The 27,025-nt window shown below is 36.3% G+C and overlaps 1 pseudogene; it reads right to left on the bottom strand.

The window, feature by feature from the left end:
• Positions 1-1,468: 1,468 nt before the first annotated feature.
• Positions 1,469-10,795, bottom strand: LOC107626625 (putative lactoylglutathione lyase, chloroplastic; annotated as a pseudogene).
• Between the last annotated feature and the right edge of the window lie 16,230 nt (positions 10,796-27,025).

The following is a 27,025-nucleotide window of genomic DNA, read 5'->3' as shown; positions in this document are numbered from 1 at the left end:
AAATTGGAATAAATTAAAATAGTTTGAATACCTTACGAATAAACTATGTCAAAATATGACAAATTAGAGGATTGGAAATTGAGTGTAACTAACTTACATCCTATATATGTATATGTTATAAAGATATGTTATAGGTGGGTATTAAACCAAGGATCTCTCACGTAGTGCAAAACCCTAAAAAATACCCTAAAAAATCCTAAAAAATACTAGAAAACTCCTAAAAAACCCTAAAGAATCCTGGAAAACCCTAGAAAACTTTAAAAAACCCTAAAAAACCCTAGATAACCCTAGAAAACTTTAGAAAAACCCTAGAAGATCCTAAAAAAACCTAAGTACCTAACAAACCCTAGAAAACCCTAGAAAATCCAAGAAAAATCCTAAAAAATCCTAGAAAACCCTAGATAATCCTAGAAAACCCTAGAAAATTCTAAAAATCCTAAAAAACACTAGAAAAACCTTAGAAAACCCTACAAATCCCTAGAAAACTTTAGATAACCCTAGAAAACTTTAGAAAAACACTTGAAAACTCTAGAAAACAATAGAAAAATCCTAGAAAACCTTAGAAAAATCTAGAAAATCCTAGAAAAATCCTAAAAATCCCTCTGTTTTCGAAGGAGGGGAGCTTCTAAAGCGTACAAGAAAAGGTATCCTTAAAATATTTATAGCAATTGAAGTAAATTAAAACAAATGGCAAATGCACATAGAAGTTTATATTTATAACACAAAGTATCCCTTTCTTTCTGAATGTCAAATGCAGGAGATCTTCACTGGAAGCAAGTATCTTTCAATATGAATTCAAATTTACAGGTAATTGCTAGAAGACACTCAAAAATACACCAAAAAATAATAGGCATAGGAGATAATCATAACCACTGATTTTGTTGATATCTCCAATTAAATAGTTACATGGAATGTTCTAACAAAATTACAACAGGTTATAGTAAAAATGAAGAGCAAGCACATGGTAGGAACATTCACCAAAAAGAAGAAATGTAAGCTCAAAGTTTCATTCATAACTATTCTTTCCCACAATCTGAAAACCAATGCTTTAAGGTATGGCCTATAAAATCGCAGGTATAGTCACCGGAGTCTGCAGAGATGTCCAAGCTTGGCCGGGAAGAGAGAAAGAAGACTTAATAGAAAAGAGGGCATATTTCGGAATTAAAACTGCAGAAAGGATAATAGAGTTTGAATGTGAGAGTAAAAGAGACAAACAGTTCTGGCTTGATGGGATTCAGTATATGTTGAATTGTCGTGCCAAAGCGGCATAAATATAAACAGAAAATAAGAAAAAATAAAATGGCTGATATAGGATTGCTTTTTCTACTTCTCTTTTACTTTTACTTTTACTTTGTGAGATGCTTATAAAGATGTACATTTGATAGAATAACTGTAAGATTTCGCCAAGGACATTGATAGAGTACAATGATTTCAATGAAGAGGCATAGGATCTAGAACCGTTACATTGTCACTCTAATTCCTTCAGGAAATCAGCATTATCAACAAAAGCCTGCATAAGTAATACACAAGTCAAACTTTAAAATACAATAAGATGGTATCATTCTATGCCAAAGTCTCGGGTATAAATGAAAGGAGAACTCAGATGATAGGTGATGCCAGGGCATCTTGGCTAGTTTTACTAGCCATTTTTTGTATGCTTTAGGTTGGTTTCATGCATTTTCTTAGGCAATAAGTAAGTGCTTGGATGAGAAATTCATGCTTGTCTTGATTCAATCAAACATGGTTGATTTTGTGCATTTTCATCAGATTTATACAAAGAATTGTTTGATGCTATGAATGATGCATTATCTTGTGATTATGGCAATACTTTGATGTATTTTATTTGATCAATGAAGGCCAATGATGAAGCAAGCAAGCTTGGTGCAAGGAGGCAGGGGTGAACACGTTGCTAACGTGAGGGAATGAAGGAGTGTTTGACAACAACTTGAGCTTCTTGACAGCATGACCTTGCTTCCTTTAAATGAAAATAACATAAGCTACAAAACTCCAAATGAGGTGATTCTAGTGGCATTAGAAAGTAGGAATAAAGAGCTTTCCAAGCATATATGGCACTACATTGTGGACACTAAATTTGAGGGAGAAACTTGGCCCGAAAGTGCATAGATGAACATGGTATCAACCTATAGTAAGGCCAGCTGACCTCTTCATCTTCCATGGAGTATATCTTGAACTCTAGAGCTTTAAATGATGCACTCTTAACGGCATTGGAAAATAGACATTCAGAGCTTTCCAACGATATATCATAGGATGGGTTTGACATACTTTTGAAGCTTCAAAAGCTAGCTTCATTTGGAACTTCAGAAACTAAACACGTTGGCAACTTGGAATCCAAGTTGGCAACGCCCTTGCTAAAATTTGGCTCCCTGGGAGGCATAACCCATGTTGCCAACCTGGGGAAGGTGAAGGCGTGTTTGCTAGCAACGCCTGCGAAGCATAGCAGCCTTAGAAGGTAACCCACGTTGCCAAATTGAGAATGTGAAGGCGTGTTTGTCAAAAACGCCGGTAACCCTGGCAGCCTAACCTTGTCACTTTCAATGAAGTTTAACTTGAGCTACAAAGATCCAATTGAGGTGCTTCTAGTTGCGTTGGAAAGCTGAAATTCAGAGCTTTTCAACGATGTATAATAGTCTATAGTGAAGCATGAAATTAAAGCTCAAACCATAGGCAACTTTAAGCATCAAAAGCTGAGTTCAAGAAGAAGAAAGTCACGTGTTTGGCAATAACTTGGGCCAGCAACGCCCATCACCAAACCCCCAGCCCAGGAAAACTACATGCATGTTGCTAACTTGTTGTTGCATAGGCGTGTTTGCCAGCAACGTGCTCAATGGGCCAGAATTGATGTGAACAAGCTCTTTGTTCTCTCTGTTTTTTCTATTTTTCTCAAAGGCCAGCAACTCCATTCAGGAGCTATGAATCCAACAGGAACAAACCCCAGAAATATCAACCAATCAAGGCCACAAGAATCATCTAGAATAGTTAATTTTCATTTGATTGTAATTTACTTTTAATTTCATTTCAATTTGTAAATTAGGAAAGCCTATATAAAGGCCTTAGTTTCATAGAATTGAAAGGCTGAATACGGAAGGAGATCACTCACACACACTTCATTGGCACACTTCATTGGGAGTGGGTCTTCGGACCCCTCCCCTCACACAATCTTCTCCCTTTTCTCTTCTTTCTTCCTTAGTTTGTAATTCTCATTTATGAATTCTTTAATTTTCAGTTTTGAATTCTTAATCTTCATCTTTAATTTTTTGCACTTTAATTTCATGCAATTTGATTTTTATTTGAGAGCAATGACCACTTAATTCCCTCTGCATTTGGGAAAGGAGCTCTGTTTCAATTTTGATTGAATTAATGTTTATCTCTTCTTCTCTTCTTCATTCTATTTTCATACTTGGATATCTACTAGAATCCTTGCAAGAGAGTTTTGTTCTTCAAAGATCCTTGGATCTATTAGAACCTTAATGTGAGCCTCGAGAGAGGGATCATAAGGTTCTGTTTGAGCTCTCTTGGCTTAATGAAGTTGATTCTTGATTTAGAGTTGGTATGTGACATGTAATCACTCTAATATTGGGGTCTTTGGATTTATGTAGTATGAGATTAGAAATCATGTTTGTTTATCTAAGAGAGAGTCTTTGTGCTTCATAGATCCAATTACTATCGAGAGGGGGATTGGATCTACTTGAATTACATGTGAGCCTTGAGAAAGGGATCATGGAATTCAGATTGAGGCTCTTCTCTCATAATCCTCTTGATCAATACATTCTTGGTTGGTATGTGAGATGTAACCACTTTGAATTGAGGTCTTGAGGGTTGTGTGGCTTTTGGATTAGAAATTGAACTTCACCTCTTCTCATGACCAATTAGATCACGAGAGTGGCAATTGATTATGTTAAGAGAAATTAAATCACCAAGAGATTGGGATTTAATTACTCATAATCTGCCATGGATCTATCTTACATGATTGAGAAGGAGTGAGACCCATTGATTCATGAGGAATCAACATCTCCAATCCCTTGTGTTTTCCATCTTTACTTTCTGTCATTTACTTTCTAGCATTTTATTTTCTTGCAATTTACATTCTTGCACTTTAATTTTCAGCACTTTAGTTTCTTGTCATTTACTTTCCTTGTATTTTATTGTTTTTATTTAATTTCCTGTGATTTACATTCCTTGTTGTTTATCATCGCAATTGTGCTTGTCTAACTAGAATAATCAATTAACTATTGATTACTTAATCCATTAATCCTCGTGGGATCGACCTCACTCTAAGTGAGTTTTATTACTTGATGCGACCCGGTATACTTGCCGGTAGTAATTACGTGAGAATTCTTAATTTTTTTTCCTGTATCAAGTTTTTGGTGCCGTTGCCGGGGATTAATTGTGATTAACAATCTACCGGTGGTTGATTACCTAGATTAGACACTTTTTCTTTCTCTTTGTTTTAGTCATTTCTTTGCTTTTAATACTTTCTTTTATTGTCCCCAACTGTTTGTGTTAATTCCTCACTAAGAAACTCTTACTCGTGACAATTTATTTCTCTTGGTGATTGTGTTATTAACATACAACAGTTTCCTTTGCTTAGTTTTATTTCAAATAAATTGACATATGATTGCATTCTAAGTTTGGTGTTGCTATGCAACAAAGCTTGTTTCCAATCTTTACTAGATACTTGCATCAATTCCAAGTGAACGTGTCACACTAAGTTTGGTGTGCCACTCATTTTCCATGCAGAGTATCATACACACCACTTAGTCATGCAATCATATCGTCTCTGTTCTCTTTCTTGTGCCTTTATTGTATTTTTCTTAATTTTGCTTGCTTAACTACATGCATTACTCACATTTTATTGTTTAAGACACTCATTACCCATCATAAACCCATCACTACTGTTTTATTTATGCTTAAGGATAAGCAATCATTCTAAGTTTGGTGTTGAGGAAAGGGGAAGAATAGGAGGAAAATGACAACAACAGTGAAGATGAACTACAATGTGGTAAAGTTCTTTTTTCTCTTATTTGTTCTATGTATTCAATTGCATGATTGTCTTCTATTTTCTTTGTATGCATGTGTGTTGTGAATAAGCATAGCTTGATTGCGGATTTGTAACATATTGCTATGATGTCATGATTATCATCTTGAATTTTACTTACACCCAATATCTATAAGAATGCAACAAAGAAATCACTCTTTTGAAAGGAAAATGTTGAAGAATTTTGTAAATCTTGGGGCAAGCAAAAGATTAAGAGAGGTGGTGGTTCTTATTGTATGATTGTGTATTGAGGTTGCATGTTTGTGAAAACTTGCATGGGAGCTCATAGATAGGAAATAAAGTTTAGAGAAGTATTATGGAATTTCTCAAACATCTATTGATCCAAGAAGCAGTAACAAAAGAAAAAGAAAAACAAAGAACAAGCCCAAGCCTCTGAGCATCAATTACTAGAAAGAAAAAGAAAGAAACAAGAACTCAAAGAGTTATTGTCCTAGTTAAATGCTTGTGGTGGATTTGTGTCAAAGAGAGAGGCTTGAGCAAGTAAATCCTAAGGGGTGCTTCAACACCTAATACCTTAAACCAACTGGTTTGGGAGTATTGATTGAAAGCTTATCTTAAAGAGCCGCTTTGAGACATGACACCTAGAGTCAAGGCCAAGATCCAAAAAGAAAAGAAAAATGCTAGAAACATAAGTGCTGCTTCAAAGGTGATAATCTTTAAAGAGACTTCCATAATATCATTTGAATAAAATTCCTAAGATCTAAGACTTCCAAAATGTGAGGACTAATGAGCACTGAAATCCTTGCATGAGCATACAAATTAGAGTTCACCCCACTGTCACTTATTCACTTCACCCACTAAGGCATCATGAGCAATTCTTCAATACATTCCAATTAAGAGAATTCTTTGTGCATAGTTCTTTTCTTGCTTAGGGACAAGCAAGATTTAAGTTTGGTGTTGTGATGCCAGGGTATCTTGGCTAGTTTTACTAGCCATTTTTTGTATGCTTTTAGGTTGGTTTCATTCATTTTCTTAAGCAATAAGTAAGTGCTTGGATGAGAAATTCATGCTTGTCTTGATTCAATCAAACATGGTTGATTTTGTGCATTTTCATGAGATTTATGCAAAGAATTGTTTGATGCTATGAATGATGCATTATCTTGTGATTATGGCAATACTTTGATGCATTTTGTTTGATCAATGAAGGCCAATGATGAAGCAAGCAAGCTTGGTGCAAGGAGATAGGGGTGAACACGTTGCTAACGTGAGGGAATGAAGGAGTGTTTGACAACAACTTGAGCTTCTTGATAGCATGACCTTTCTTCCTTTAAATGAGAATAACTTAAGCTACAAAACTCCAAATGAGGTGATTCTAGTGGCATTGGAAAGTAGGAATCGAGAGATTTCTATGCATATATAGCACTATATGATGGACACTAAATTTGAGGGAGAAACTTGGCCCGAAAGTGCATAGATGAACATGGTATCAACCTGTAGTAAGGCCAGCTGATCTCTTCATCTTCCATGGAGTATATCTTGAACTCTAGAGCTTAAAATGATGCACTCTTAATGGCATTAGAAAGTAGACATCCAGAGCTTTCCAACGATATATCATAGGATGGGTTTGATATACTTTTGAAGCTTCAAAAGCTGGCTTCATTTGGAACCTCAGAAACTAAACACGTTGGCAACTTGGAATCCAAGTTGGCAACGCCCTTGCTAAAATTTGGCTCTCTGGGAGGCATAACCCACGTTGCCAACTTGAGGAAGGTGAAGGCGTGTTTGCTAGCAATGCCTGCGAAGCTTAGCAGCCTTAGAAGGTAACCCACGTTGCCAACTTGAGAATGTGAATGCGTGTTTGTCAAAAACGCCGGCAACCCTGGCAGCCTTACCTTGTCACTTTCAATGAAGTATAACCTAATCTACAGAGATCCAATTGAGATGCTTCTAGTTGCATTGGAAAGCTGAAATTCAGAGCTTTCCAACGATGTATAATAGTCTATAGTGAAGCATGAAATTGAAGCTCAAACCATAGGCAACTTTAAGCATCAAAAGCTGAGTTCAAGAAGAAGAGAGTCACATGTTTGGCAATAACTTGGGCCAGCAACGCCCATCACCAAACCCCCAGCCCAGGAAAACTACATGCACGTTGCTAACTTGCTGTTGCATAGGCGTGTTTGCCAACAACGTGCTCAATGGGCCATAATTGATGTGAACAAGCTCTCTGTTCTTTCTGTTTTCTCTGTTTTCCTCAAAGGCCAGCAACTCCATTCAGGAGCTATGAATCCAACAGGAACAAAGCCCATAAATCTCAACCAATCAAGGCCACAAGAATTATCTAGAATAGTTAATTTTTATTTGATTGTAATTTACTTTTAATTTCATTTCAATTTGTAAATTAGGAAAGCCTATATAAAGGCCTTAGTTTCATAGAATTGAAGGGCTGAATACGGAAGGAGATCACACACACACACTTCATTGGCACACTTCATTGGGAGTGGGTCTTTGGACCCCTCCCCTCACACACTCTTCTCCCTTTTCTCTTCTTTCTTCCTTAGTTTGTAATTCTCATTTATGAATTCTTTAATTTTCAGTTTTGAATTCTTAATCTTCATCTTTAATTTTTTGCACTTTAATTTCATGCAATTTGATTTTTATTTGAGAGCAATGACCACTTAATTCCCTTTGCATTTGGGAAAGGAGCTCTGTTTCAATTTTGATTGAATTAATGTTTATCTCTTCTTCTCTTCTTCATTCTATTTTCATACTTGGATATCTACTAGAATCCTTGCAAGAGAGTTTTGTTCTTCAAAGATCCTTGGATCTATTAGAACCTTAATGTTAGCCTCGAGAAAGGGATCATAAGGTTCTGTTTGAACTCTCTTGGCTTAATGAAGTTGATTCTTGATTTAGAGTTGGTATGTGACATGTAACCACTCTAATATTGGTGTCTTTGGATTTATGTAGTATGAGATTAGAAATCATGTTTGTTTATCTAAGAGAGAGTCTTTGTGCTTCATAGATCCAATTACTATCGAGAGGGAGATAGGATCTACTTGAATTACATGTGAGCCTTGAGAAAGGGATCATGGAATTCAGATTGAGGCTCTTCTCTCATAATCCTCTTGATCAATACATTCTTGGTTGGTATGTGAGATGTAACCACTTTGAATTGAGGTCTTGAGGGTTGTGTGGCTTTTGGATTAGAAATTGAACTTCACCTCTTCTCATGACCAATTAGATCACGAGAGTGGCAATTGATTATGTTAAGAGAAATTAAATCACCAAGAGATTGGGATTTAATTACTCATAATCTGCCATGGATCTATCTTACATGATTGAGAAGGAGTGAGACCCATTGATTCATGAGGAATCAACATCTCCAATCCCTTGTGTTTTCCATCTTTACTTTCTGTCATTTACTTTCTAGCATTTTATTTTCTTGCAATTTACATTCTTGCACTTTAATTTTCAGCACTTTAGTTTCTTGTCATTTACTTTCCTTGCATTTTATTGTTTTTATTTAATTTCCTGTCATTTACATTCCTTGTTGTTTATCATCCCAATTGTGCTTGTCTAACTAGAATAATCAATTAACTATCGATTGCTTAATCCATTAATCCTCGTGGGATCGACCTCACTCTAAGTGAGTTTTATTACTTGATGCGACCCGGTATACTTGCCGGTAGTAATTATGTGAGAATTCTTAATTTTTTTTCGCGTATCAATAGGTATAGAGAAAAAGCAGTAGTGTAAATAGTATTTTGAGTTATGTTAGGTGTACATATCTTGCATCGCAAGTCATCCGACTCACCCCGTTCAACCGTGGATAGTGTGAGTCGGCATGGTGTTTAAAACAAAATATATTTGCCTAGTATTTCTCACGTTATTTCACATATGATTCATTCCTCTCTAATTACATATCATACACAAACCACCCATGAATTCATCAACATAGTTGACCTGGTTGAAGTCTTAGAAGAAGCACATAATAAATCCCATATAATCAAATAGATGGAAAGGTTATACATACCAATTTCCAACCATCAGGGTCCAAGCAAACTGCTATCTTGGTGTTGATACCTGGTAGCGGCCCAGGTTCACAGATAATCTTGCCTCCACACAGTTTGATTGCTTCTGCACTCTTATACACATTATTTGTGCCTATTGCAATCTGTGCAAACACATAAATGAGTTGCATTCTAATAGTAAAATATAGAAAATAGACATGGAGAACAACACAAAAATCAATAAAACCACTTTCAAAAATGGATAATAAATAGTATCTACCTGTCCACAGCCATTTCCTTTGTCATAATTAGTGATTCCGTAGATATATGTAAGTTCTAGAACAGTGTTCTTATCTTCAGGACCATACCCCATTGTGGCAACTGTATTCTGTAAACCAATTAGAATCAATGACAATTGATAGCTAAAAATCGATAAAATCATATTTTTTGTTTTTACTTTTTTTCTTCACAAAATCTAATAAGCAAAGGTTACTGAAAATGAAAACAGAAACCAAACAAGCCAACTTGCGCATGATATTAATAATTACCACCAGCATAAGTTTACCTTGTGCTCAGGATTGTCTTTCCTATGCAGAAGTTGCATGCCAATAGCCTTTAGAAATCCATAAAAGCAAGGAAAAATATTAATACATGAAAGAAAGATGGAATTCACTTTATGAAAGAACCTTTCACATTTTCATCCTAACAGGAGTAGAAAACACTCACTTTCTAATAGAAGACTATGGCACGGTCAAGATCACCTACACGAAGTGACACTTAGCATAGGGGTTCGGAAGTAAGTCCTCTTTCCAAGAGCTCAAATTCATAACCATCAGGATCTTGGATGAAAGAAGTTACTGTGCTGCCACCTTTGACAGGCCCTGGTTCCTTGATAACCTTTCCACCTTTTGCTTTTATCAGATCAACTGCCTTGGCAGCCTAGAAATTGGACTAAGGACAATAATCATCATAATTTAAGTCAGAAATTTGATAGAGACATGTAGCATACATGAAAATTGAGCATCAATAAAAGGAAATGTACCAAAAACCACTCTTAAAAAAAACCATTTAGTTTTTAACTTCCTGTGAGAATTTCATAGTTTGAAGATAACAACACACATTGATTAATTGGCTGGTGATATTAGATAAGCTGGTAACTAATGTTCATGAAAAATATAAATTGGTTCTTAATGCACCAATGTGTTCAATTGGAGACTCTATTTGAGTTTTAAGTTGATGTTGCTTAGTTCTACAATATCAACAATCATGCTTTGTTTTCTAATTGTTCTATAATAGGAGCTTACATCTTCAACTACAACACCCAAATGACCAAACCATTTCCAATGTCATACTTGTCCACTCCATAATCTGCAATGATCAAGAAATAAAAACAAGAAACATGAGAAGCACAAATTATTTTATGCTAAACAAAAGTTTGTATCTTGCACATCTAAACTCACTGTAGGTAAGCTCAACTGTAAAATTGGAATCTTCAGGGCCATATCTAAGAAAAGGATTTGTGTATCTTTCTTCAGGTATATCACGTTTTCTCAATAGCTTCATGCCAAGGCACTTAGTGTAAAACCTAAATATATATACACATTCCAAAAATGTAATCAAGATTCAAGAATATAGTATAATAATTGCATTAATTTAGGGCAACTGAAGCATCATAGGTAGCATACTTTATAGTCTTATCCAATTCCCCAACACGGTACATAACATGTAAGAATCTTCTATTGTCATTTTTGACCCATTCAAACAAGTTTTGCTCTGGTTGAATTAGATTCTCTGCTGTATTAGCCTCTGCTACTCTAAATAATTCTGAACCTTTTACACCAAATAACAGATATTGGAACTGTGGAATAGCTGAACAAATTGCCATAACAATTTTGTTAATGTAAACAGAGTGATAATATAATTAATTAACTCTAAGTATCAAATGAATAATAATAAAGCTGATGTGAATGGAGGTTAATTACCAAAAGGACCAGAAAGAAGGTGAAAGAGAGCTAGTCTTCTAGAAGGGTTAGGGTTGTAAGAGGAAATGCATATAGTGATAGAAGGGAAACTGAAAGAACAAGTTGTTGATAACATTAAGGATGAGGTCATGGCCATTGCCATTGCCATTTGGCAATGCTGCAAATTGCTAATGATGCTGGTTGCCTTGTTCTCTTCTTCCCGACTACCTAAACCAAACAGCTCTATCCACCATGCATCATGCATGGACAGTAATTATTGATAACGGGCTTTTATTAGATTGGGCTTTAGCCCATTGTAACTACAGCATTTCATAGAGTTTGGGCTTTTATTTACATCATTGAGTCTGCTCGTTTTAATTTTCTTTCATCAATTCATTCGGCAAAACCTTTGTATAAAAATTCAGTCTTAAATTTCCAAATTGCGCATATTTATTATTTACCATCGTGATTTTGTTAGTATACAATACGTGTTGAATCTCAAGAAGGAAGAAAAACATATTGACAAATTGAACCACTAGTTTTATTAGTATTCGATGATTATTTTAACTTTTAGAAAAAAAAAAGGGTATCGTTGGCATGAATTTTGAGTTGTAAAATGCATGCTCCTACAATCTATGTACAAAACAAAACCACATGGTAAAATACAATGATGTGGTTCTTTTTAGAATAACAAAAGAAGTTTATGCAAGAATTGGCCTAGTTTATTACCATTGCAACTTGGGGGTAAATGGGGGAAGAAGGTTGAAGATACAGACTAAAAACAAGGATTGAAGATGTATAATTTTTAAGGTAAAGTATATTTTTTGTTCTTGAAATTTGTTAAAAATTTTAAAAATATTCTTAAGTTTTAATTTGTTTCAATTTTATCTTTAATTTTTTCGATTTGCATCAATTTTATCCTTATTCTCAAATTTTCTGATCAAACTATTGTCAACACTATTTTTTTTTTCAATTTTACCCTTCAAAATATATTCACTTTCATCATTTCCAAACTAGTATTTTCTCTCTCTTCCAAATACCCCATCACCAAACCCCTTACCACTACCACCACTATTATCATCATATCTTCCCCTTAATCTTATTTCTAAACAGAATAAAGAAAAGAAATCGAAAAATCTCAATAAACTTATTCAAAAAAATAAAAATGGCAGAAGATTATAACCTTCATAATCAAGAACAAGAATAACAACAACAACCCACCAAGTTGCTCCAATTCAGAGACTCACTTCAACCCAAGTTAATGTAGTTCTTTGTACTTTGCAGCTCGAAAACTCCCGTGAGAAAATTAAAGACAAGCTTAACAATTTGAATGGACAAAGAATCGCACAACAACGAAGTAGGGACCGAACCTAAAAAGTTATTTGTTGAAAGGGACAGAACCTGAAGTCTCGGCATCGTCCCTATTTGTTGAAGGGAATAACCCTCCGATGGAATTCTTCTAGGCATTGACGTGAACGTGGTTGATGGTGACCGAAATCCAAGGGTTTTCTAGGGTTATCAAGGGTTTTCTAGGGTTTTTAGGGTTTTCCTAGGGTTATCTAGGGTTTGCTAGGTTTTTTCTAGGGTTTTCTAGTGTTTTTTAAGATTTTTTGGGTTTCTATGGTTTTTTATAGTTTTTAGGATTTTTAGGATTTTCTAGGATTTTCTAGATTTTTCTAGGATTTTCTAGGGTTTTTCTATTATTTTCTAGTGTTTATTTAGGATTTTTTTAGTGTTTTCTAGGATTTTCTAGGGTTTTTCTAAATTTTTCTAGGGTTATCTAGGGTTTTCTAGGGTATTTTAGGATTTTCTAGGGTTTTTCAGGATTTTTTAGAATTTTCTAAGATTTTTTAGGGTTTTCTAGGGTTATCTAAGATTTTCTAGGATTTTTTAGAGTTTTCTAGGATTTTCTAGGTTTTTCTAGGGTTATCTAGGATTTTCTTGGGGTTTTAGGGTTTTCTAGAATTTTTAGAATTTTCTATAGTTTCTTAGGATATATTAGGTTTTTCTAGAGTTTTTTAGGGTTTTCTAGGGTTTTATAGGTTTTTCTAGGGTTTTCAAGGATTTTCTAGGGTTATCTAGGGTTTTCTAGGATTTTCTAAGATTTTTTAAGGATTTTCTAAGGCTTTTTTAGGATTTTCTAAGGTTTTTCCAAGGTTTTCTAGAATTTTCTAGGTTTTTTCTAGGATTTTCTAGGATTATATAGGATTTTCTAGGATTTTTTAAGGTTTTCTAGGAGTTTTTCTAGGGTTTTTTAGGATTTTCTTGGGTTTTCTAGGATTATCTAGGGTTTTCTAGGATTTTTTAGTGTTTTCTAGAGATTTCTTGGATTTTTTAGGCTTTTTTAGGATTATCTATGGTTTTTCTACGGATTTTTAGGGTTTTCTAAGATTTTCTAGGGTTTTCTAGGGTTTTTAAGATTCTTTCAGATTTTCTAGGTTTTTCTTGGGTTTTCTAGGGTTATTTAGGATTTTCTAGGGCTTTTCTAGGCTTTTCTAGGTTTATCAAGGATTTTCTAGGGTTTTCTAGGATTTTTTAGGGTTTTCTAGGATTTTTCTAGAGTTTTCTAGGATTTTCTAGGGTTATTTAGGGTTTTCTAGGGTTCTCTAAGATTTTCTAGGGCTTTCTAGGTTTTCTCTAGGGTTTTCAAGGTTTTTTTTAGGGTTTTCTAAGGTTTTTAAGATTTTCTAGGATTTTCTAGTTTTTTCTAGTATTTTTTAGGATTTTTCTAATCTTTTCCAAGATTTTTTTTAGGTTTTCTAGGGTTTTTCTAGGTTTTTTTAGGGTTTTCTAGGATTTTTAGGATTTTCTAGGTTTTCTAAGGTTATTTAGGGTTTTCTAGGTTTTTCTAGGGTTTCCTAGTATTATCGAGGATTTTTTAGGATTTTCTAGGATTTTTAGGGTTTTCTAGGGTTATCTAGGGTTTTCTATGATTTTCTAGGGTTATCTAAGATTTTTTAGGGTTTTTTTAGGATTTTCTAGGGTTTTCTAGGGTTCTCTAGGTTTTTTCTACGGTTTTCTAGGGGTTTTAGGATTTTCTAGGAATTTTTATCGTTTTTAGGGTTTTTCTATTTTTTCTAGAGTTTTCTAGGATTTTCTAGGATTTTTCTAGTATTTTCTAGCATTTTTTAGGGTTTTTCTAAAGTTTTCTAGGGTTATCTAGGGTTTTCTACGGTTTTTTAGAATTTTCTAGGGTTTTTTAGGAATTTCTAGGGGCTTTTAGGATTTTCTAGGGTTTTTTAGGTTTTTCTTAGGTTTTTTTAGGGTTATCTAAGGTTTTCTAGGATTTTTTAGGGTTTAGTAGTTTTTTCTAGAGTTTTCTAGGGTTATCTAAGATTTTCTAGAAGTTTTAGGGTTTTCTAGGGTTTTTAGGGTTTTATAGGTTTTTCTAGGATTTTCTAGGGCTTTTCTCGGGTTTTCTAGGGTTATCTATGATTTTCTAGGGTTTTCTAGAGTTTTTTAGGGTTTTAAGGTTTTCTTAGGTTTTTTTAGTGTTTTTTAGGATTTTCTAGAGTTTCCTAGGGTTTCCTAGGCTTTTTCTAGGATTTTCTAGGATCTTCTAGCATTTTCTAGGATCTTCTAGAGTTTTCTAGGGTTTTTAGAATTTTCTAAGATTTTTTTAGGATTTTCTAGGATTTTTCTGGGGTTTTTTAAGGTTTTTCTAGGGTTTTCTAGTGTTATCTAGGGTTTTCTAGGATTTTTAGGGTTTTTCTTAGATTTTCTAGGGTTATCTAGGATTTTCTAGGGTGTTTTTGAGTTTTCTGGTATTTTTTCGGGTTTGTTTGGGTACTTAGGTTTTTTTAGGGTTTTTTTAGTGTTTTTAGGGTTTTCTAAGATTTTTAGGATTTTCTAAGGTTTTTAGTATTTTCTATGGTTTTTTAGAGTTTTCTAGTGTTCTTTAGTGTATTTTAGGATTTTCTATGGTTTTTCTAGGGTTTTTTAGTGTTATCTAGGGTTTTCAAGGATTTTCTTGGATTATCTAGGATTTTTTAGGGTTTTTCTAGGATTTTCTAAGGTTTTCAAGGTTTTTCTGGAGTTTTTCATGGTTTTCTAGGATTTTTTAGGAGTTTTTTTTATGGTATTTAGGATTTTTTTAGCGTTTTTCGAGGATTTTCTAGATTTTTCTAGGATTTTCTAGGATTTTTCTATTGTTGTCTAGGGTTTTTCTAGAGTTTTCTAGGATTTGCTAGGATTTTTCTAAAGTTTTCTAGGGTTATTGGTGCACGAAATTGTGATCTCAATGTCAATGTCAATATTACTATTTTTTATTCACAACTTCGCACAACTACCAGCAAGTGCACTGGGGTCGTCCAAGTAATACCTTACGTGAGTAAGGGTCGAATCCCACGGAGATTGTTGGTTTGAAGCAATCTATGGTTACCTTGTAACTCTTAGTCAGGATATAATATCAGATAATAAGAAATCTTGATTTTAATTGGCAGTAAATAAAAAGCATGAATTAAATAATACTTGTTTTGCAGTAATGGAGAATATGTTGGAGTTTTGGAGATGCTTTGTCTTCTGAACCACTGCTTTATTTCAGCTTTTCTCTTCACACACGCTGGGCTCTTTCCATGGCAAGCTGTATGTAGGGCGTCACCTTTGTCAATGGCTACTTCCCATCCTCTCAGTGAAAACGGTCCAAATGCTCTGTCACAGCACGGCTAATCATTTGTCGGTTCTCGATCATGTCGGAATAGAATCCGTTGATTCTTTTGCGTCTGTCACACGCCCAACACTCGCGAGTTTGAAGCTCATCACAGCCATCCAATCCCAGAATCCTACTCGGAATACCACGGACAAGGTTTAGACTTTCCGGATTCTCATGAATGCCGCCATCAATTCTAGCTTATACCACGAAGATTCTAATTAAGGAATCTAAGAGATACTCATTCAATCTGATGTAGAACGGAGGTGTTTGTCAGGCATACGTTCGTGAATTGAGGAAGGTGATGAGTGTCACGGATCATCACCTCCTTCACAATGAGGCGCGAATGAATATCTTGGATAGGAACAAGCGTGTTTGAATGGAAAACAGAAATAATTGCATTAATTCATCGAGACGTTGCAGAGCTCCTCACCCCCAACAATGGGGTTTAGAGACTCATGCTGCTGAAAAACACAAAGTTCAGATCTAAAATGTCATGAGGTGCGGAATAAGCCTCTAAAAGTTGTTTAAATACTAAGCTAGTAACCTAGGTTTACAGAGAATGAGTAAACTAAGTTAGATAGTGCAAAAATCCACTTCTGGGGCCCACTTGGTGTGTACTGGGGCTGAGCTTTGAGCTATCCACGTCCTTGGGCTGTTTTTAGAGTTGAACTCCAGGTTATAACTTGTTTTGGGCGTTCAACTCCACCTTGTAACTTGTTTCTGGCGTTGAACTCCAAACTGCAACATGGAACTAGCGTTCAACGCCAGTTTATGTCATCTATCTTTGAGCAAAGTATGAACTATTATATATTGCTGGAAAGCCCTGGATGTCGACTTTCCAACGCAATTGGAAGCGCGTCAATTGGACTCTTGTAGCTCCAAAAAATCTATTTCGAGTGCAGGGAGGTCAGAATCTAACAGCATCAGCAGTCCTTTTTCAGCCTGAATTAGATTTTTGCTCAGATCCCTCAATTTCAGCCAGAAAATACCTGAAATCACAGAAAAGCACACAAACTCATAGTAAAGTCTAGAAATATGAATTTTGCCTAAAAACTAATAAAAATATACTAAAAACTAACTAAAATATATTAAAAACTACATGAAATTACCCCCAAAAAGCGTATAAAATATCCGCTCATCACAACACCAAACTTAAACTGTTGCTTGTCCTCAAGCAACTAGATAAATAAAATAGGATAGAAAGAAGATCGAAAGGCAAAATCATCTCAGAGTCTATGTATGAAGCTTAAATTCAAATTAGATGAGCGGGACTAGTAGCTTTTTGCTTCTGAACAGTTTTGGCATCTCACTTTATCCTTTGAATTTTAGAATGATTGGCATCTATAGGAACTTAGAATTCAGATAGTGTTATTGATTCTCCTAGTTAAGTATGTTGATTCTTGAACCCAGCTACTTTTATGAGTCTTGGCCGTGGCCCTAAGCACTTTGTTTTCCAGTATTACCACCGGATACATAAATGCCACAGACACATAACTGGGTGAACCTTTTCAGATTGTGACTCAGCTTTGCTAGAGTCCCCAGTTAGAGGTGTCCAGGGTTCTTAAGCACACTCTTATTTTTCTTTGGATCACAACTTTAACCACTCAGTCTCAAGCTTTTCACTTGGACCTGCATGCCACAAGCACATGGTTAGGGATAGCTTGATTTAGCCGCTTAGACCAGGATTTTATTCCTTTGGCCCTCCTATCCACTGATTCTCAAAGCCTTGGATCCTTTTTACCCTTGCCTTTTGGTTTTAAGGGCTATTGGCTTTTTGCTCTTGCCTCTTGGTTTAAAGAGCTATTGGCTTTTTCTGCTTGCTTTTTCTTTTTCTTTCTATTTTTTTTTCTGCAAGCTTTTTATTCACTGCTTTTTCTTGCTTCAAGAATCAATTTTATGATTTTCCAGATTATCAATAACATTTCTCTTGTTCATCATTCTTTCAAGAGCCAACAATTTTAACATTCATAAAATTCAATATAAAAAATATGCACTGTTCAATCATTCATTCAGAAGACAAAGAGTGTTGCCACCACATATAAATAATTTGAATTTTTCTTCTTAAAAACTCGAAAAAAATATTGCCTCCTTATTCTAAAAATCTACTATTTTATTTATGTTTAATGATGATGAGAAAAATAATTTATAGCTTCTTTGGAGATAAAATCAAGACTAAAAATACTAATTACTACTACTCATGTATAACTTCTAAGGTAAACTCCTAATAAGAACAATTATCACAGAGTTAAGGCTAAGATTAGAACTCAACAACCTGTGCTTTGGGAGGTGGATGCTCCTTTAGCCTGTGGGGTGTTTGGTCCTTCAAGAGAGAGCTTCTGACGCTCCAGTTCTTTTAGTTCACATCCTTGCTCTTCCTGTTCCCTTAGGTGCCATGATCTTGATGAGTTTTAGCTCAGTGATCATGGCAAATTACACCAAACTTAGAGGTTTGCTTGTCCCCAAGCAAAAGAAAGGAAAAGAGAGGAATAGAGGGAGAGGCAATTTCAAAATTCAAAAGATATGATTAGTTAAAAAAAAAGATATGAGAAGAAATTAAAGGATTTGAAAAGAAGTAAAAAAGATAGATGAGTTTTGGAAAAAATTTGAAAAGAAATTAAAGAAAAATCAAGAAATATGTTTAGGATTAAAAATTTTTGAAATTGAAGTTAAAAGATGAGGGTTTGTAACATGTTTATGCAAGAAAATATGGTTGGAAACATGAAAATTTGAAAAAAATCAAGTTGGGAACAAAAATACCTCCTCTCCATAATCCTGGCATTAAACGCCCAAACGCTGCATGTTTTGGGCGTTTAACGCCCAGTTGCTGCTTGGTTTGGGCGTTCAACGCCCAGCTGATGCTTCCAGCTGGCGTTGAACGCCAGAAACTCCTTTGTCACTGGGCATTTTTCTGAACGCCCAGGATACTGCAAATCTGGCGTTAAACGCCCAGAAAGAGCTTCTTTCTAGTGTTTAACGCCCAGATGGCTATCATTTCTGGCGTTGAACGCCTAGTAGATGCTTTTTTTGGGCGTTTAACGCCCAAAACAGCATTTACTGGCATTTTCTTGCCAGTGAGCTCCCTTTTGCTATTTTATGCTCTGAATCCTCCTGTAACTCTGTGAATTTATGCAATTGATTCTTTACCTTGAAGATACTTCATGTTAACTCCTACTCTATAATCCAAATAGCACAAAAGAAACTATGTTAGTGGCTGGGTTGCCTCCCAGCAAGCGCTTCTTTACTGTCTTTAGATGGACTAACACTGAGCTTTAATCAAGTCTCAGTCTTGAGCATTCTTGCTCAACATTACCTTCAAGATAATGCTTGACCCTTTGTCCATTAACAATGAACTTCTTGTCAGAGTCACTATCATGAAGCTCTACATATCCATATGGTGACACACCTGTAATCACATATGGTCCTCTCCACCGGGACTTTAATTTCCCGGGGAATAATCTGAGCCTAGAATTGAATAGCAGAACTTTCTGCCTTGGCTCAAAGACTCTGGGTGACAATTTCTTGTCATGCCATCTTTTTGCTTTCTCTTTGTAGATTTTTGCATTTTTGAAAGCATTGAGTCTGAATTCCTCTAGCTCATTTAACTGGAGCAATCTCTTTTCTCCAGCTAACTTGGCATCAAGGTTTAGGAATCTGGTTGCCCAGTAGGCCTTATGTTCCAGTTCCACTGGCAAGTGACAGGCTTTTCCATACACAAGCTGGTATGGAGAGGTCCCTATAGGAGTCTTGAATGCTGTCTTGTATGCCCACAGAGCATCATCCAAGCTTCTTGCCCAATCCTTTCTACGGTTAATCACAGTCCGTTCCAGGATTCTTTTAAGTTCTCTGTTAGAGACTTCAGCTTGCCCATTTGTCTGTGGATGATATGGAGTGGCCACCTTGTGGGTGATTCCATATCGAACCATAGCAGAGTAAAGCTGTTTGTTGCAGAAATGAGTGCCCCCATCACTGATTAGTACTCTAGGGACACCAAACCTGCTGAAGATATATTTCTGGAGGAACTTCAGCACTGTCTTAGTATCATTAGTGGGTGTTGCAATGGCCTCCACCCATTTGGATACATAATCCACTGCCACCAGAATATAAGTGTTTGAGTATGATGGTGGGAAAGGCCCTATGAAGTCAATACCCCATACATCAAACAACTCAATCTCCAAGATCCTATGTTGAGGCATGGCATAACCGTGAGGCAGATTGCCAGACCTTTGGCAACTGTCACAATTACGTACAAACTCTCGGGAGTCTCTGTAGAGAGTAGGCCAATAGAAGCCACATTGGAGGACTTTTATGGCTGTACGCTCACTTCCAAAATGTCCTCCATACTGTGATCCATGGCAGTGCCATAGGATCTTCTGCGCTTCTTCCTTAGGCACACATCTACGGATTATTCCGTCTGCACATATTTTGAAAAGATATGGTTCATCCCACAAGTAGTACTTTGCATCCGAAATTAATTTCTTCGATTGCTGCCTACTGTACTCTTTGGGTATGAATCTCACAGCTTTATAGTTTGCTATATCTGCAAACCATGGTGCTTCCTGAATGGCAAAAAGTTGCTCATCCGGAAAATTTTCAGAGATCTCAGTGAGAGGGAGGGACGCCCCTTCCACTGGTTCTATCCGGGACAGGTGATCTGCCACTTGATTCTCTGTCCCCTTTCTGTCTCTTATTTCTATATCAAACTCTTGCAGAAGCAACACCCATCTTATAAGTCTGGGTTTTGAATCCTGCTTTGTGAGTAGATATTTAAGAGCAGCATGATCAGTGTACACAATCACTTTTGATCCTACTAAATAAGATCTAAACTTGTCAATGGTGTAAACCATTGCAAGTAACTCTTTTTCTGTGGTTGTGTTGTTCTTCTGTGCGTCATTTAAAACACGGCTGGCATAGTAAATGATGTGCAGGAGCTTGTCATGCCTTTGTCCCAACACTGCACCAATGGCATGGTCACTGGCATCACACATCAGCTCAAATGGCAATGTCCAGTCTGGTGCAGAGATGACTGGTGCTGTGACCAACTTAGCTTTCAAAGTCTCAAACGCTTGCAGACACTCCTTATCAAAGATAAATGGCGTGTCAGCAGCTAGCAGATTACTCAAAGGTTTTGCAATTTTTGAAAAATCCTTTATAAACCTCCTGTAAAATTCTGCATGCCCCAGAAAGCTTCTGATTGCTTTAACATTGGTAGGAGGTGGTAATTTTTCAATTACCTCTACCTTAGCTTGATCCACCTCTATCCCCTTGTTCGAAATTTTATGCCCAAGGACAATTCCTTCAGTCACCATAAAGTGACATTTTTCCCAATTTAAAACCAGGTTAGTCTCTTGGCACCTTTTCAGAACAAGTGCTAGATGGTCAAGACAGGAGCTGAATGAATCTCCGAATACTGAGAAGTCGTCCATGAAGACTTCCAGAAACTTTTCCACCATATCAGAGAAAATAGAGAGCATGCATCTTTGAAAAGTTGCAGGTGCATTACACAGACCAAATGGCATCCTTCTGTATGCAAATACTCCAGATGGACATGTGAATGTTGTTTTCTCTTGATCCTGGGGATCTACTGCAATCTGGTTGTTACCTGAATAGCCATCCAAAAAGCAATAGTAATCATGACCTGCTAGTCTTTCTAGCATCTGGTCTATGAAAGGTAAAGGAAAATGATCCTTCCTGGTGGCTGTATTGAGTCTTTTGTAGTCAATACACATGCGCCACCCTGTAACTGTTCTTGTAGGAACCAGTTCATTCCTTTCATTATGAACCACTGTCATGCCTCCCTTCTTAGGGACGACTTGGACAGGGCTTACCCAGGGGCTATCAGAAATAGGATAAATAATCCCAGCCTCTAGTAACTTAGTGACCTCCTTCTGCACCACTTCCTTCATGGCTGGATTTAGCCGCCTTTGTGGTTGAACCACTGGCTTAGCATTATCCTCCAATAGGATCTTGTGCATGCATCTGGCTGGGCTAATGCCCTTAAGATCACTTATGGACCACCCAAGAGCTGTCTTGTGTGTCCTTAGCACCTTAATTAGTGCTTCCTCTTCATGTGGCTTTAAAGCAGAGCTTATGATTACAGGAAAAGTGTCACCCTCTCCCAGAAATGCATATTTCAGGGATGGTGGTAATGGCTTGAGCTCGGGTCTAGGAGGTTTCTCCTCTCCTTGAGGAATTTTCAGAGGTTCTATTATTCCCTCTGGTTCTTCCAAATCAGGCTGAACATCTTTAAAGATATTCTCCAGCTCTGACTCGAGACTCTCAGCCATATTAATCTCCTGTACCAGGGAGTCAATAACATCAACGCGCATACAGTCATCTGGTGTGTCTGGATGCTTCATTGCTTCAACAGCATTCAGCTTGAACTCATCCTCATTGACTCTCAAGGTCACTTCCCCTTTTTCGACATCAATGAGGGTTCTTCCAGTTGCTAGGAACGGTCTTCCTAGGATGAGAGTTGCACTCTTGTGCTCCTCCATCTCCAACACCACAAAGTCAGTGGGAAATGAAAATGGCCCAACTGTGACAATTACATCTTCAATCACGCCTGATGGGTATTTAATGGAGCCATCAGCAAGTTGAAGACAGATCCTGGTTGATTTGACTTCTTCAGCCAACCCAAGCTTTCTGATAGTGGATGCAGGCACTAGATTGATACTTGCCCCAAGATCACATAAAGATGTCTTGGTACAAGCACCCTCTAATGTGCACGGTATCATAAAGCTTCCAGGATCCTTAAGCTTCTCTGGTAAGCTTTTCAGAATGACTGCACTGCATTCTTCAGTGAGATAAACTTTTTCTGTTTCTCTCCAATCCTTCTTATGACTTAAGATCTCTTTCATGAACTTAGCATAAGAGGGTATTTGCTCAAGTGCTTCTGCAAACGGGATCTTGATTTCAAGAGTCCTGAGATAGTCTACAAAGCGAGCAAATTGCTTATCCTGTTCCGCTTGGCGGAGTTTCTGAGGATCAGGCATCTTGGCTTTGTATTCCTCAACCTTAGTTGCTGCAGATTTATTTCCTACAGCAGTGGTTGGGGGAGCCTTTTTAGAGGGATTGTTATCAGCACTTGTATGTGCCTGATCCCTTACTGGCGTTTGAATGCCAGAGTTGGAAGCTGGATTGGCGTTGAATGCCAGCTCCTTGCTTGTTTCTGGCATTTGAACGCCAGAACTGAGCTTCCATTGGGCGTTCAACGCCAAGTCCTTGCTTGTTTCTGGCGTTTGAACGCCAGAACTTAGCATGGGTTGGGCGTTCAACGCCAGTTCTTCACCCTTTTCTGGCATTTGAACGCCAGAATTCCTCTCTGGGCTCTTACTGTCCTCAGAGGGATTTTGGGTTGCAATTTGTGCATTCCTTGGTTTCCTGCTGTTTGGAAGTGAGGTATTCAATGTTTTCCCACTTCTTAGTTGAACTGCTTGGCATTCTTCTGTTATTTGTTTTGATAGCTGCTGTTTTGTCTGCTTCAGCTGTGCTTCCATATTTATATTAGCAATTCTTGTGTCTTGTAACATCTCCTTGAATTCGGCTAGCTGGCTTGTTAGAAAGTCTAATTGCTGATTGAATTCAGTAACTTGTTCTGCAGGACTTAGTTCAGCAGTTGCAGTGTTAGTCTCTTCTTTCATGGAATGCTCATGTCTTAAGTAAAGATGCTGATTCTTGGCAACTGTATCAATGAGCTCTTGGGCCTCTTCAATTGTCTTTCTCATGTGTATAGATCCACCAGCTGAGTGGTCTAGAGAAATTTGAGCTCTTTCTGTAAGCCCATAGTAGAAGATGTCTAACTGCACCCACTCTGAAAACATTTCAGAGGGGCATTTCCTTAGCATCTCTCTGTATATCTCCCAGGCATCATAGAGAGATTCACTATCTCCTTGTTTGAAGCCTTGGATGTCCAGCCTTAGCTGTGTCATCCTCTTAGGAGGGAAGAAGTGATTCAGAAATTTTTCTGACAGCTGTTTCCATGTCTTTATGCTAGCTTTAGGTTGGTTATTTAACCACCTCTTAGCTTGGTCTTTTACAGCAAATGGAAACAGTAATAATCTGTAGACATCCTGATCTACTTCCTTATCATGTACTGTGTCAGCAAGTTGTAAAAACTGTGCCAAAAACTCTGTAGGTTCTTCCTGTGGAAGACCGGAATACTGGCAACTTTGCTGCACCATGATAATGAGTTGAGGATTCAACTCAAAGCTACTGACTCCAATGGAGGGTATACAGATGCTATTCCCATATGAAGCAGTAGTGGGGTTAGCATATGACCCCAGAGTCCTTCTGGACTGTTCATTTCCACTTATGTCCATGATGGAGAAAGGGAGATGATGTAGATAAAAATTTTTATTTTATTTTATATTTATTTATTTATTTAATTTTTGAAAACCGAAATAAATAAATAGAATAAAATAAAATATATATAAAAAAGTTAGGATTTTCGAAAAAAATGAAGAGAGAGAGAGAGAAAGTGGTTTTTGAAAAAAAGATATGTCTTAAAATTGAAGACACTTGTAAGAAAACAATTAATAGAAAATATTTGAAAAAGATATGATTTTTAAAAACTTGACAACTAAGATATGATAAGATAAAATTTAAAATTTGAAATCTGAATTTTTTTGAAAAATTTTGAAATTTATGCTAAAAAATAGTTAGAAAAGATATTTTTTATTTTTGAATTTTATGATGAAAGAGAAAAACACACAAAAGACACACAACTTAAAATTTTTAGATCTAATGCTTCTTATTTTCGAAAATTTTGGAGGGAAAACACCAAGGAACACCAAACTTAAAAATTTTAAGATCAAAACACAAGGAAGACTCAATAACACCTTGAAGACTTATAAGAACAATAAGAATGTAAAGATAGAACACCAAACTTAAAATTTTTAGAAAATCACAATAAAATTTTCGAAAACTAAGAAAAATTAACAAGAGAACACCAAACTTAAAAATTGACACTAGATTTAATCAAAGAAAAATTATTTTTGAAAAAGTTTTAAAAAAATAATACCCAATTATCAAGAACGTAGCCACAACGCTCTAGCCAACTGAGCTATAAAATTAGTTTTTGAAAAGATTTTTAAAAATATGATAATTAAAAATAAAAAAAAAATTTTGAAAATATTTTTAAAAAAAATAAAAGACTCTAAACCAAAAAGATAAATTTTTCCTAATCTAAGCAACAAAATAAACCGTTAGTTGTTCAAACTCAAACAATCCCCGGCAACGGCGCCAAAAACTTGGTGCACGAAATTGTGATCTCAATGTCAATGTCAATATTACTATTTTTTATTCACAACTTCGCATAACTACTAGCAAGTGCACTGGGTCGTCCAAGTAATACCTTACGTGAGTAAGGGTCGAATCCCACGGAGATTGTTGGTTTGAAGCAATCTATGGTTACCTTGTAACTCTTAGTCAGGATATAATATCAGATAATAAGAAATCTTGATTTTAATTGGCAGTAAATAAAAAACATGAATTAAATAATACTTGTTTTGCAGTAATGGAGAATATGTTGGAGTTTTGGAGATGCTTTGTCTTCTGAACCACTGCTTTATTTCAGCTTTTCTCTTCACACACGCTGGGCTCTTTCCATGGCAAGCTGTATGTAGGGCGTCACCTTTGTCAATGGCTACTTCCCATCCTCTCAGTGAAAACGGTCCAAATGCTCTGTCATAGCACGGCTAATCATTTGTCGGTTCTCGATCATGTCGGAATAGAATCCGTTGATTCTTTTGCGTCTGTCACACGCCCAACACTCGCGAGTTTGAAGCTCATCACAGCCATCCAATCCCAGAATCCTACTCGGAATACCACGGACAAGGTTTAGACTTTCCGGATTCTCATGAATGCCGCCATCAATTCTAGCTTATACCACGAAGATTCTAATTAAGGAATCTAAGAGATACTCATTCAATCTGATGTAGAACGGAGGTGTTTGTCAGGCATACGTTCGTGAATTGAGGAAGGTGATGAGTGTCACGGATCATCACCTCCTTCACAATGAGGCGCGAATGAATATCTTGGATAGGAACAAGCGTGTTTGAATGGAAAACAGAAATAATTGCATTAATTCATCGAGACGTTGCAGAGCTCCTCACCCCCAACAATGGGGTTTAGAGACTCATGCTGCTGAAAAACACAAAGTTCAGATATAAAATGTCATGAGGTGCGGAATAAGCCTCTAAAAGTTGTTTAAATACTAAGCTAGTAACCTAGGTTTACAGAGAATGAGTAAACTAAGTTAGATAGTGCAAAAATCCACTTCTGGGGCCCACTTGGTGTGTACTGGGGCTGAGCTTTGAGCTATCCACGTCCTTGGGCTGTTTCTGGAGTTGAACTCCAGGTTATAACTTGTTTTGGGCGTTCAACTCCACCTTGTAACTTGTTTCTGGCGTTGAACTCCAAACTACAACATGGAACTGGCGTTCAACGCCGGTTTACGTTGTCTATCCTTGAGCAAAGTATGGGCTATTATATATTGCTGGAAAGCCCTGGATGTCTACTTTCCAAAGCAATTAGAAGTGCGTCAATTGGATGTCTGTAGCTCCAAAAAATCTATTTCGAGTGCAGGGAGGTCAGAATCCAACAGCATCAGCAGTCCTTTTTCAGCCTGAATCAGATTTTTGCTCAGATCTCTCAATTTCAGCTAGAAAATACCTTAAATCACAGAAAAGCACACAAACTCATAGTAAAGTCCAGAAATATGAATTTTGCCTAAAAAATAATAAAAATATACTAAAAACTAACTAAAACATATTAAAAACTACATGAAATTACCCCCAAAAAGCGTATAAAATATCCGCTCATCAGTTATCTAGAGTTTTCTAGGGTTTTGTAGGATTTTTCTAGGACTTTTTAGGGTTTTCTAGGATTTTCTAGGATTTTTCTAGAGTTTTCTAGGATTATCTAGGGTTTTCTAGGGTTTTTAGGATTTTTCTTGGATTTTCTAGGGTTTTCTAAGGTTTTCTAGGGTTTGTTAGGGTACTTAGAATTTTTTAGAGTTTTCTAGGATTTTCTAGGATTTTTAGAATTTTTTATGGGTTTTTAGAATTTTCTTAGGGTTTTCTAGGGTTTTTTAGTGTTTTTTAGAATTTTCGAAGGTTTTCTTGGTTTATCTAGGGTTTTCTAGAGTTTTCTAAAGTTTTCTAGTGTTTTCTAGGATTTTAGGATTTTCTAGGGTTTTTTATGGTTTTTAGAATTTTTAAGGGGTTTTCTAGGATTTTCTAGATTTTTCTAGGGTTTTTCTATTGTTTTCTAGGGTTTTTCTAGGGTTTTCTAGTATTTTTCTAAAGTTTTTTAGGGTTATGTAGGGTTTTCTAGGATTTTTCATAATTTTTTAGGGTTTTTAGGATTTTTTAAGATTTTTTTAGGA

Source organism: Arachis ipaensis, chromosome B2 (genome assembly GCF_059453495.1).
Source record: "Arachis ipaensis isolate K30076 ecotype BB chromosome B2, ASM5945349v1, whole genome shotgun sequence".
Classification (NCBI taxonomy): domain Eukaryota; kingdom Viridiplantae; phylum Streptophyta; class Magnoliopsida; order Fabales; family Fabaceae; genus Arachis; species Arachis ipaensis.
Note: the sequence above shows the minus strand (reverse complement) of the source record. Positions and strands in the feature narration are given on the sequence as shown.